The sequence below is a fragment of the Puma concolor genome, chromosome B1 (assembly GCF_028749965.1).
Source record: "Puma concolor isolate L17-30 chromosome B1, mPumCon1.1.hap2, whole genome shotgun sequence".
In the NCBI taxonomy this organism is placed as follows: domain Eukaryota; kingdom Metazoa; phylum Chordata; class Mammalia; order Carnivora; family Felidae; genus Puma; species Puma concolor.
The window spans coordinates 120,685,759-120,699,071 of record NC_141670.1 but is presented as its reverse complement, the minus strand read 5'-3'; positions in this window follow the sequence as shown (position 1 = coordinate 120,699,071).

Genomic DNA, 13,313 nt, shown 5'->3' with positions numbered 1-13,313 from the left:
CTTTACAAAAGTCTTGTTTGTGTCTGTTTAGGTGTGTGTTTTGTATATGTATCTTGAACTCTTTGACTCAATGACAGGATGGGATGGGGTGGCAAGAATACTTATACTAAACTCATGAGCTGCTGCAATTTGAAGGTCAGTTAGAAATAAACATAAAGCGGGGCGCCTGGGTTAAGCGTCCGACTTCAGCCAGGTCACGATCTCGCGGTCCGTGAGTTCGAGCCCCGCATCAGGCTCTGGGCTGATGGCTCAGAGCCTGGAGCCTGTTTCCGATTCTGTGTCTCCCTCTCTCTCTGCCCCTCCCCCGTTCATGCTCTGTCTCTCTCTGTCCCAAAAATAAATAAACGTTGAAAAAAAATTTTTTTTAAAAAAAGAAATAAACATAAAGCATATCTGAATTCATAGTAAAATGATAAACACTTCAGTGTTCAAAATGGTATACATTTTTCTCTTCAAACAGTCTAAGCCAATAAAACATAAAACACAAAAAGTTTGCAAAATAAACTTACTGAAGAATCTTTAAAACTTTTGTAATTTTTCAGCCTAAGAGTCTATTTTGTTTTATTGTATATTACAGTTCTTCTATTAATAGCTATCCTTAAGTCTATTAAAGGTCCTGTCTATTACAGTCTATTACAGTCCTGTCAGTTTACTGTGTCTTTTTTATATACAAAGATATGCTAATAGGTAGCACATGTATGTACGTGACATTGCACTAAGTCTGGTACCTAGATTTGTAATTTATTACTTGTAACGTCAGTAGATTCTATTGTGTGATCTTGCCTCTGTGACCAACAGCAGGAATTTTAAAACCTTTTTTTTTTAAGTTTTATTTTTATTTATTTTGAGAGAGAGACCGAGAGAGAGAGAACAGGAGAGGGGCGGAGAGGGAGGGAGAATTCTAAGCAGACTTCTTGGTATCAGCACATAGCCCCACGCGGGGCTCAAACCCAGCAACTGCGAGATCATGAACTGAACTGAAATCAAGAATCGGACGCTCAACTGACTCAGCCATCCTGGCTCCCCAAAAGCAGGAGTTTTAAAGTTAGGGTTAGAAATGTAGTTGTGGTTTTGAACAGTTTTACAAGGTATGTGTCCAAAATTGTTAATCTTTCCTCATGTGTGAAGAGGGAGAAGTCTACCACTGCCGTCACTATGGCTCTGGGTGTTCTTTCCTAAAACCTTCTCTTCAACATTCTTGAGGGGCTTCCCTGTCAAAGTAAACAATTATTTCTCCATAGATGATCACAAGATTTTGGGAAAAATCTTCCTTACCAAAAGTTTGAATATCCATGATCTGTGGCTGTGAAATGCTTTTCTTTAAAATAATTTACTGCAGCACAGCAACATGTATATTCTAGTGGTTCCCATACTTAAAGTTTCCTAAAAATGTGGAGACTAAAATGAAATTATCAACTTTAAGTTTTGTCAGCTAAATGTATATAAAGAATTGAAAACTAATTATTTCATAGAAGGTAATTTTAACACCCCAAAAGTATGAGAGCTGTACTCTCAGAATAGTTTGTGCTCCCCACATTTTTAAAGAGCTATGTCCAAATATTTTCCTACGTGTGCAAATTTTTCAAAAGGGGCTGAGGCTGGTAGCAAGCTGTTTTTTTAATGACTCCCTTTACATAAGCATTATTATCAGTTGCCGTCACTTCCTCTTGTAAATTTATAGAATTCCATCATGTCTGTTTTAAAAGATGAATATCTGATAACCAGCTGCTTCTGAATTGTTACAACAGAAGATAACAGCTCTTGAAATACATACCTTGGTTTTCTAGAACTTTAAAGAAAAAAACTCTCATTGTCACGTGATTGTTTTGAGGCTTGCTTCTCCTTACTCATTGCCTTACTCAGCAAATGAGCACACCATTACATAAATATCAGGTATCCAAAACTGTTGAGCAGGCTTGAGGTATTAATGATTCATTCATATGGGTAATTAAGCAAGTGGTATTATGAAAGCACATGACAGTTCAACTTTGAGTTCAATGCCTCATATGATGATTCATTAAATTGCTTTTGTATTTTGTAACCTAATTTGTTAATAAGTTGATGGGAAGCTACGTAAGCCAGTTGCTGATCTATATAGTTCTGCCTTCCTTATTGTGATTCATATAGTTTTCCATTAGAAACATGCTATCAGACTCTCCCTCTGCAAAGAGAGTTTTAAAATCTGCTCAATAGGGTTCTTAAATTATGGTGGATATTTTATTAACTACCTACTAGAAACATCTAAGAATTGAGTGCCTCACAATAAAAAAGAATGAAATCTTGCCATTTGCAACTACATGGATGGAACTGGAGGGTATTACGCTAAGCAAAATTAGTAAGTCAGAGAAAGACAAACATATGACTTCACTCATATGAGGACTTTTAAGATACAAAACAGATGAACATAAGGGAAGGGAAGCAAAAATAATATAAAAACAGGGAGAGGGACAAAACATAAGAGACTCAAATACGGAGAGCAAGCAGAGGGTTACTGAGGGGTTGTGGGGGGGGGGATGGGCTAAACGGATAAGGGGCATTAAGGAATCTACTGAAATCGTTGCACTATATGTTAACTAACTTAGATGTAAATTTAAAAAATAATTACAAAAAAAAAAGAATTGAGTGCCTCAGGTCCCCATCTTCAGAGTCTGCTTATTACTTCACAACTAATTCTAGTTAGTTTGGTTATCTGATTTATGCTCCTGAAAAAAATCGCAAGTATCAACAGGGTCCTGCTAGTGTCAGGTAAACAATAAAATGTAACAGCTGATAGCAGGGGGAGGAAACTAAAAAGTAAATTTAATGTGAACATTAAAAGTATAGCAGCTTAAAATTTAACGTAGGATCCTGCAATAACGTAGGATCCTGCTCCCTGAGAGCATCCCTGTGATCAACTTAATCCAAGTAATGTTACTGATGAATTCGAATCAAGATGGGTAGTACGTGGCATTTAAGAAGGCAGGATATGTGTTGCATTTTGTGATACCAGTTTCCACTTCAAATAGTTAAAAGTTTAGCACTTTGAGTGGTATATCCAGGTGGAAAATTTATGCAGAAAATACCTTGACTCTCTTTTTGATATTTGGAGAGTTCTCATGGGAAGTTTTTCCATTTAACTGAAAGATTTTTCAAGTTTAATGACTATAATTCACTACATAATTTAATTTGTTAAAGTATGAGGAAAATTAAAGGAACATGGTTTGTCTTGCTAGCCAGGGAATCCCTTTGCATCAGAGGCTGGACTTTAGAAGACTCAATGGCTGTTTTGTTTTGTTTTGTTTTGTTTTGTTTTAGCTATACTGCATCATCTGAAGTTGTGATTTAGTTTGTGATGATCTTTTCCTGGAAGCTCACTTTATCTTACATTGTTCAGATAGTGAAAAAATTTTTTTAATTTTTTTTTAACGTTTATTCATTTTTGAGAGACAGAGACAGAGCATGAGTGGGGAAGGGGCAGAGAGAGAGGGAGACACGGAATCCGAAGCAGGCTACAGGCTCCAAGCCATCAGCACGGAGCCTGATGCGGGGCTGGAACCCATGAACTGCGAGATCGTGACCTGAGCCAAAGTCGGACGCTCAGCCGACTGAGCCACCCAGGCGCCCCCAGATAGTGAAATTTTTTATCTTCTGGAGAAATCCAGTTTAGTAGAGTCATGTTCTAGCAAGCAGTATTTTAATATAAAAAGTAGAAAATCCATATTGTAAGCAATTGTATTATGTCATTTTATATTAGTTATGATCTTGAAGGACATTGAAAATCTGTTCAGAGAGGCATACCTATGTTGTTAGTCAGAGATGACATCACCCACTAATTGTCCTTTGGTTTAAATATTTGCTTATAAAAAGAGTGTATCTGTGACTCTATTCTCTATTGTCAAATTCAATATTTACTGTTGTCCAATAGATCAGCCACAATGTTAGCAAATTCCTGATCTCTATTATAAGGCTGTAATTTCCCAAAATGATACAGAAATGAGGAAAAGGGTAGTAAATTGCATAATTACGGAGATGAACCCTGTACTAGAGGGAAAATAAAAAATGTCAAGAAATCACTAAATTTTTGAATTTCCTGTAATTTTCCATTAGTATCTGTCATACATTCCTCTGCCTCATAACACTGAAGATAGGGATCAACACCACCCATTCAACAGATTTAAGGAACTCAAAAACAGGGGCACCTGGGTGGCTCAGTCAACTAAGTGTCCGACTTCGGCTCAAGTAATGATCTCATGGTCCGTGGTTTCGAGCCCCATGTCAGGCTCTGTGCTGACAGCTTAAAGCCTGGAACTTGCTTTGGATTCTTTGTCTCTCTCTCTCTCTGCCCCTCCCCCACTCATGCTCTCTCACTCTCTGTCTTTCAAAAATGAATAAACGTTAAAAAACCCTCAAAACTTAGAAGTACAGTCTTCAATTATCTTGAATGCTGCCAAGCAGCGAAATAAGATGAAGATCTAGAAAGATGTTCACTTTAAAATGCTGCATACAGGGGCATCTGGGTGGCTCAGTCGGTTGAGCGTCAGACTTCCACTCAGGTTATGATCTCATGGTCCGTGAGTTCTAGCCCGGCCTCTGGCTCTGTGCTGTCAGTTCAGGGCCTGGAGATTGCGACCGATTCTATCTCCCTCTCTCTGTGCCCCTCCCCCACTCAACGCTCTATCTCTATCAAAAAATGAATAAACGTTAAAAAAAAATGCTGCATACAGCTGTATAAGCAACACATTGGAAAACCTAGAGGAAATGGATAATTTCCTAGAAAAACATAAATGACCAAAAGCACCCAAGATGAAATTTAAAATGTTAGTAGATTAATTATCAAATGAGAACATAAAAGTGAGGCTTTTAAATTTTATTTATTATATTTTTTGAGTTTTTAAGAGCACACAGGCACATGCACACAAGCAGGGGGAGGGCAGAAAGAGGGAGAGAATCTTAAGCAGGCTCTGCACAGTGGATCTCACAACTGTAAGATCATGACCTGAGCCAAAATCCAGAGTCAGTCACTTAACTGACAGACTGCCAGGCACCCCAAAAGTGAGGTTTTTAAAAAGGAGAGTTTTGGGGCACCTGGGTGGCTCAGGTCATGATCTTGCGGTTGTGAGTTAGAGCCCCGCATTGGGCTCTGTGCTGACAGCTCAGAGCCTGGAGCCTGCTTTGGATTCTGTGTCTCCCTCTCTCTCTGCCCCTCCCCTGCTCATGCTCTGTCTCTCTCTGTCTCAGAAATAAATAAACATTTAAAAAATTTTTCTTTAAATAAAAAGAGTTTTTTAAATTTTTGAAATGTTTATTATATTTATTTGGGGAGAAAGTGTGAGGGAGGGGCAGAAAGAGAGGGAAAGAGAGAATCCCAAGTAGACTCTGTGCTGTGAGCATGGAGGCCAACACAGGACTCGATCCCCCAACCCTGGGATCATGACCTGATTCAAAATAAAGAGGCGGTCACTCAACTGAATGAGCCACCCAGGCGCCCTTCTTAGTACTTTTTAAATTATGGACTTAAAAACTCACTTTAGGAGTGTTTGGGTGAATCAGTCAGCATTTCTATGTAGTAGTGGTAAAAAGCAAGATGCAATATAGCATGTTTAATCCATCTTTGTGTGTATGTATGTATATATGCACTCTTATTTGGGGTCATGTATGTGTATATAATTTTGCATAAGATCTTATGAGCATGGAGAAAAATGGGGATAAAATCTTCTAATGAGGATGACATTTTTTGTCTGGAGAGGGTAGGTGGAGTAAAGATGGGAATTTGGGAGAAAGGAGAGGATGAGCAAAAAAGGGAAAGTAAAGTATTAAATTCCATGTATGATATCCCATTTTGAATTATGTAAATTACACATGTGTATATGCTATAAGAAAATGTAAAATATTAATTGGAACTGATAACATGAAGGTCATTGATGACCTTACTTAGAGCAATTTTAGTTAAGTGGAAGCAAAGAATGAAGTAAAATTCCTATTACAGCAGTTTTAATAATAAATACGTGGTAAGATAGCAGACTGCAATAAACTGGCACTTCACTAAAATAATACCAATAAAAATAAACAAACCTAGGGGCGCCTGGATGGCTCAGTGGGTTAAGTGTCCGACTTCGGCTCAGGTCATGATCTCGTGGTCCGTGAATTTGAGCCCCGCGTCAGGCTCTGTGCTGACAGCTCAGAGACTGGAGCCTGTTTCAGATTCTGTGTCTCCCTCTCTCTCTGACCCTCCCCCATTCATGCTGTCTCTCCCTGTCTCAAAAATAAATAAATGTTAAAAAAATATTAAAAAAAAATAAACCTAAAAATCAAGTAAAATATAATAACAGTGAGCAAAAAAACAAAAACAAAAAACAAACTGATGAGGCAAATGAGGCTTCTGTATATTGGCCCTGGGTTGTTTATTAGCTCAAAAGCCCACTAATACCATACCAAAATTTTACACATCCATTTGTTTTAAACATAGCTTAATCAGATTTTTAGCTACTTAGAGCTTGACTCCTTAACATACCCTGTGCAACTGTCTAAAATCTGCTTGCCACAGATACAATAAGTCTTGGGCTATAAAGACCCTAACCTGCTGCTGCTCTTTAGAATTCTTCAGTCTGACCCAGAGACTCTCTGCACTCAGATGCTGCTTGCTGAGTGACATCATACAAAAACCACCTAGACACATAAGCCCTCTTTCTGATGCCTTTCTCCTCCAGGAGTTCCCTCACTCTCTTCCCCTTCTGAAGGATGGCCTCCAAGCCTTAAGTCTCTGGAAGGTCTTCCCTTAGGGCTTTCCCCAATATGCAAATCTTCAAAGCATCCCCCAAATAAAGCTTGTGTGTGCTACTGCCACCTCATGGCCATATTTGTCCCCCCATGATCAGCCTTGAAATGCTCAAACTCCTCTCCTTTCACTAGATAATAATAAAAGTAAAAATCCACCAGGAAGATATACCAGTTCTAAAATTATAGATACCTAATAATACATCTTCAAGAGTAAAAAAGGCCAAAATAGAATTATGGAGAGAAATTGATAAATTCACAAATACACTGAGAGATTTTAACACATCATTTTTAGTAACTGACTAAATGCACATAAACTTCATAAAGCTATATATATGATATAGAACTATAGTCAACAATTAAAGAATCCCCATTCTTTTCAAGTAAACTTGAAATATTTACAAAAATGGACCAGGTGTTAGGCCTAAAGTTATAACATTTTATTTTTAAAAAATTTTTAAAGTTTGTTATTTTGAGAGAGAGCATGAGCATGAGTAGGGTAGGGGCAGAGAGGAAGGGAGAGAGAATTCTGAACAGGCTCTGTGATGATACAGCATAGAGCCCAATGCAGGGCTCAAACCCATGAACCATGAGACCATCACCTGAGCTGAAATCAAGAGTCAGATGCTCAACTGACTGAGCCACCAAGGCGTCCTTAAAGGTATGACATTTTAAAATTCAGAGACAGACAAAAAAGCACTAGTATTAGAAATCAGTAACAGGGAATGCAAACTGGTGCAGCCACTCTGGAAAACAGTGGAGGTTCCTCAAAAAATGAAAAATAGATCTACCCTATGACCCAGCAATAGCACTGCTAGGGATTTACCCAAGGGATACAGGAGTGCTGATGCGTAGGGGCAATTGTATCCCAATGTTTATACAGCACTTTCAACAATAGCCAAATTATGGAAAGAGCCTAAATGTCCATCAACTGATGAATGGATAAAGAAATTGTGGCTTAAATACACAATATACACAATGGAATACTACGTGGCAACGAGAAAGAATGAAATACGGTCTTTTGTAGCAACGTGGATGGAACTGGAGAGTGTTACCCTAAGTGAAGTAAGTCATACAGAGAAAGACAAATACCACATGTTTTCACTCTTATGTGGATCCTGAGAAATTTAACAGAAGACCATGGGGGAGGGGAAGGAAAAAAAAATAGGTTAGAGAGGGAGGGAGCCAAAACATAAGAGACTCTTAAAAGCTGAGAGCAAACTAAGGATTGATGGGGGATGGGAGGGAGGGAAGGGTGGGTGATGGGTATTGAGGAGGGCACCTGTTGGGATGAGCACTGGGTGTTGTATGGAAACCAATTTGACAATAAATTTCATATTAAAAAAAAGAAATCAATAACAAAAGGTTATTCAAAAGAGATCCATAGATTTTAGAAATTAAAAACAATTCCAAATAATTTATGGAAACAAGAAGTAATTATAATAAAATTAGAACATATTTAAAATTGGATAAAAATGAAAAGATTACAGACCAACAGGTGTGTAATACAGCTGAAGCAGTACTTTAAGGGAAATTTACCAGAAGCAATTCACATGCATGAGAAGGACGAGAACATACATTTACAGTCTTGCCTGAAGTCTATGGTTAGCTTTTCTACCCTCTGTCATAATACAATCCAAAAAGACCTGGGCTGTCTGGACATTCTGTAAGAATATCACATTTTTCCATTATATTGATCAGTTAAAACAGACTGGGGGGATAAGAAGTGGCAAGTATGCTGGACATCTGGGATACATGCATCCCTGAGAGTAAGAGAAAACCCTTTGAAGGTTAAGGGACCTAACACATCAATGGAGATTTTCAGGGCCCATTGGTCTGAGGTAGGTTTAAAATACAGGACAAACTATTGCATCTTATATTCCTACCATGAAGAAGGAAGCACAATGCCTCATAGACCTCTTTGAGTTCTGGAGGTAGCATATTCCAAACTTAGGAATACTGCTCTGACATATTTGCTGAGTGACACAGAAGGCTGCCAGCTTTGACAGGAGCTTAGAATAGGTCCAAGCAGCCCTACCAGTTGGGTCATACAACCAGCAGATTCTGGCATTAAAGATATATGCAGTGATGGGGGAGGGCGCCTGGGTGGCTCAGTTGGTTGAGCATCTGATTTCGGCTGAGGTCATGATCTCACCGTTCATGAGTTCCAGCCCCACATCAGGCTCTCTGCTGACAGCACAGAGCCTGCTTGGAATTCCACCCCGCCTCTTTCCCCTCCCCCTACTTGTGCTTCTCTCTCTCTCTCAAAAATAAATAAATATTAAAAAGATATATATGCATGCAGTGGGAAACAGGATCATATATGCTTAAAAAAAGATCACATGTCAAAAACTGGATAAAAGGAACATACGGTATTCTGACAGCTATTAGCCTCTTCATATCTCTTTACATAGTTCAGGTAAATGTTGTAGTATCTCAGAGAAGAGCTATTTAGCCTTTTGTATTTAGATAGTTGCTTCTAGCCTGATCGTTCTTAGTAGTTTACTACTGGGTGATACAATTTTGAGTTTTGCCAAATTTCTTTTTTTTTTTTTTTGATTTTTTTTTCAACGTTTATTTATTTGTGGGACAGAGAGAGACAGAGCATGAACGGGGGAGAGGCAGAGAGAGAGGGAGACACAGAATCGGAAACAGGCTCCAGGCTCTGAGCCATCAGTCCAGAGCCCGACGCAGGGCTCGAACTCACGGACCGCGAGATCGTGACCTGGCTGAAGTCGGACGCTTAACCGACTGCGCCACCCAGGCACCCCGAGTTTTGCCAAATTTCTAATTAAAGGGGCTGTAGTGCCACTATGTTCTTGGGAACCGATCTAGTTGTCTGCCACAAATAAAAAGCATTTAGTATCTCTAGTCTCTGAAGCTGAAAGAAAGGAACTCAGTCTTTGTTTAATCACAGCTATGAACAGAAACCAGTTATTTTTTTTCTTGCTGTAAAATACAACTTTTATATACTGGCCTGATCAAGTTCTTGGTAGATACGTTACACAGCAGTACCTTGTGTGCCTTATTTGTGCTCCATCTGTGTATGTTTACCAACTGTTTAATTATATATGTGCTACACTTGCAAGATAAGACTCTAAAATTTTGGTGATCAGTATGGGTAGGAACCACCGGTGTTACAGCAATGTTATTTTAATGAGGAAGAATATTAAAAGTGAAGAAAATGGGCTTTTGGCAACCCAGTATTAACCATATTTTATTATAGAATTGAGTTTAAATTCTCTACAATAGTGATGCTTAATATTTTAATGTATCTCAACACTGTACAAACAATAGAGAAAAAAAGATATATGCAGTGGGAAAGACACCATGTGAAGCAAACCACAAGAAGAGGAATCGCAACATAGTCCTATGGGGTTCTCTAGCAAGGCCATGCTGTCTGCTGATAATTATACATCATATTGAATAGCATAATTATACACCTTAATAATACTGGATTCACCTGGCAATGGGTATTGAGTTACCATGTGACTAGAACTTCCCATTATGAACTTGGTTTTGTTAGACCTACCGAGTCATAAGGGTAACTTGGTCCAACAGTAGCCCATCACAAGATGGAAGTAGCACATTAAAGATCAGGCATAAGAAGCACTACAGGTCACAGATAAACAGTATAAGCAGGAGGTTCAGGTTCCCATGTCATCAAAAACTGTTCCACTAGTTTCTCTCCCTCAGCTTGCAACTATGGTTGTGTGGGCATTCCCATGTTGCTTGGGGAGGAAAAAGGTTAAATTTGGTTTATTGAAGGTTTAGCTCAAGATGTGGCTGGAAGCCAAAATTATATGGCTGCTTACTTTAGCTCTGGAAAGATAACAAAAAGACAAAATCCTCCCAGTAGTCAGAACTCTGGACTGGTTCATTCATTTCACATGTATAGAGAGGTGGCCCAAGGTAAGAATGTATTCAGATTCATGGCCAAATGGTTTGGTTGGTAGGTAAGGAGCTGGAGGAGAAGGCATGGAAGACTGAAGACAAAGAAATCTGAGAAAGAGGCATATGGATGAACCTATGGGAATAGATACAAGATATGAAGATCTTTGTATCACAGTTAATTCTTACAGAGGGTATCTACCAACAACCAAGGTGACAAAATGATTCAGCCAATGGATGTCAGCCAGCCTCTTCCATTGGCCACCTAAGTACTGCCACAATTGGTGCATAAATGTAGTGGCAGTTATAAAGAGGCCCAAACAGTAGAAGTTCTTACTGCTGCTGCTGAATGTCCAACTTGCTGGTAACAGCAGAGAACAACACTGAGACCTCAATATGGCACCATCCTTCCATGAGACCGTATAGTAACATAGTGGCAAGTTGAAGACATTGAATCCCTCCCATTTAGGTAAGAGAACAATTAATCTTGATTGGAACTGAGACTTATTCTGAGTATCAGTCTGTTTTTCCTGCTCATATGGCCTCAACCAGCACCACTACCCAAGGGCTAACAGAATATTTGATAACCAACAAGGAATCCTGGTCATCATTACATTGGAGCAAGGAATACACTTGATAGCACAGTAGTTGGAGCAGTGGACACATGACAATGTGCATCAGTAATCCCATCAAAAATCATATAAGCACACCAATCAGAACCTGCCAAACTGATGAGAATGATAGAAAAAGCTTTAGAAGACTTTTGAAGCTACAAGGATGGGGCGCCAGAATACACTCTAGATCAATGACCATTACGTGGTCCCATGTCTCTAGCAGACAGAAGATCAAGGGTGGAGAAAGAGTAGCACATTTACCATCATTCACAGTGACCTGTTTGGGAAATTTTTGCTTCTAATCTCTCAGTGGTGTTACAAAATGGAAGGAGAGAGGAATGTGGTTGGCACATTCCAAGTGATCCACTGGGGGATCTGTATGTAACAGATATGTAATAAGGAAATCTCTTATTCAATTTTGATGGCTCAATTTAAGTAGACAAATGTAGTACCATGGCTAAGCGTGGCATTCTATGTTCAGTAGAGGACAAATGATGACCTGGGCTCAAGCACCTCAGGATGATGATTTGGGTCACCTGCCAGGTAAGTGACAGAGACCAGTACAGGTACTAGTTGAGGGTGAGAGAAGTGTAGAACAGATAGTGTGTGGATAGTAGGTGAGAGCGATGATCAGTTGAGGGTGCAAGACCAGCTGCGGAGGTAAGGGGCTATAGTTCATTCCACTAATGTTCCTTTCATAAATTTCCCCAAGAAAAGAAACCAGCCAGAATCCTGGAGGAGTTTTTTCCCAGATGGAGTGAAATTATATGAAGCAATAGAGCCAAAGATCCAAATGGCACAAGGGGTGGTGATGTGTAGCCAATATCCCTCTTTCAGGACTGAGGCACTCATTCCCCTGCCTGCCTTGAGTGTTGTCTGTTGAGGGATCACAACTAAGACCCTCCTTAGGAATTGCCCTCATATAGGGGCGCCTGGGTGGCTCAATTGGTTAAATGCTCTAATTCTGCTCTGGTCATGATCTCACAGTTTGTTAGTTTGAGCTCCACGTTGGGCTCTATGCTGACAGCTCAGAGCCTGGAGCCTTCTTCAGATTCTGTGTCTTCCTCCCCTCTTTTCTGCGCCTCCTTTGCTTGTGCGCGTGCTCTCTCTCTCTCTCAAAAATAAATAAACATTAAAAAAGAAGAGAGAGAGAATTGCCCTCAGACAAAAGGAACTATATAGCAGGGCGCCTAGTGGCTCAGTTGGTTAAGTGTCCGACTTTGGCTCGCTCTTGATCTCACGGTTTGTGGGTTTGAGCCCACACAGGGCTCTCTGCTGTCAATGTAGAGCCTGCTTTGGATCCTCTGTTTCCCTCTCTCTCTGCCCCTCACCTGCATTGTCTTTCACTCTCTCTCAAAAATAAATAAACATTAACAACAACACCAAAAAGGAACTACGTAGCCCAATTACACTACCTCCCTGGGGGCAGTACACATCCAATGACTACTTCATTACTTCATCAGAATCATATTAATTATTGCCAGCAATATTTTAAGTAATATGTTGTCAGTGAAAGAAAAAATAAAACTTGAGATGAGCTGAAATGGAGTGGAACTATTAGAAGATTGTTAGTAAGACCAGAGGAAATAATGACGATGTGGCCAGTGTGGGCCACTGATGTTCAGAGGTTTAGCTGAGCAGAAAGCAATGGAGAAAAGGGAGATTTGAGGCCCAGACTTGGACACTGAGCAGTAATAATAAATCTGGGTTTCAGTTTTCTCATCTAGAAGATGAGGAAGGTGGGGCGCCTGGGTTGTTCAGTTGGTTAAGCTTCTGACTTCACAGCTCAGGCATGATCTCATGGTTCATGAGTTCAAGCCCTGCATCAGGCTCTGGGCTGTTAGCGTGGAGCCTGCTTCAGATCTCTCTCTCTCTCTTTCTCTCTCTCTGCTACTCCTTTGCTTGCTCTCTCTCAAAAATAAATTTAAAAATTTATTTCTCTCAAAAATTTAATCTCTCAAAAATTTAAAAAAAATTTTAAAATAAAAGATGAGGGAGGTTAGATTAAATGATCACCAAGTGTCTTCCTGCTCCTGTATCCTGTAATTCTAAACT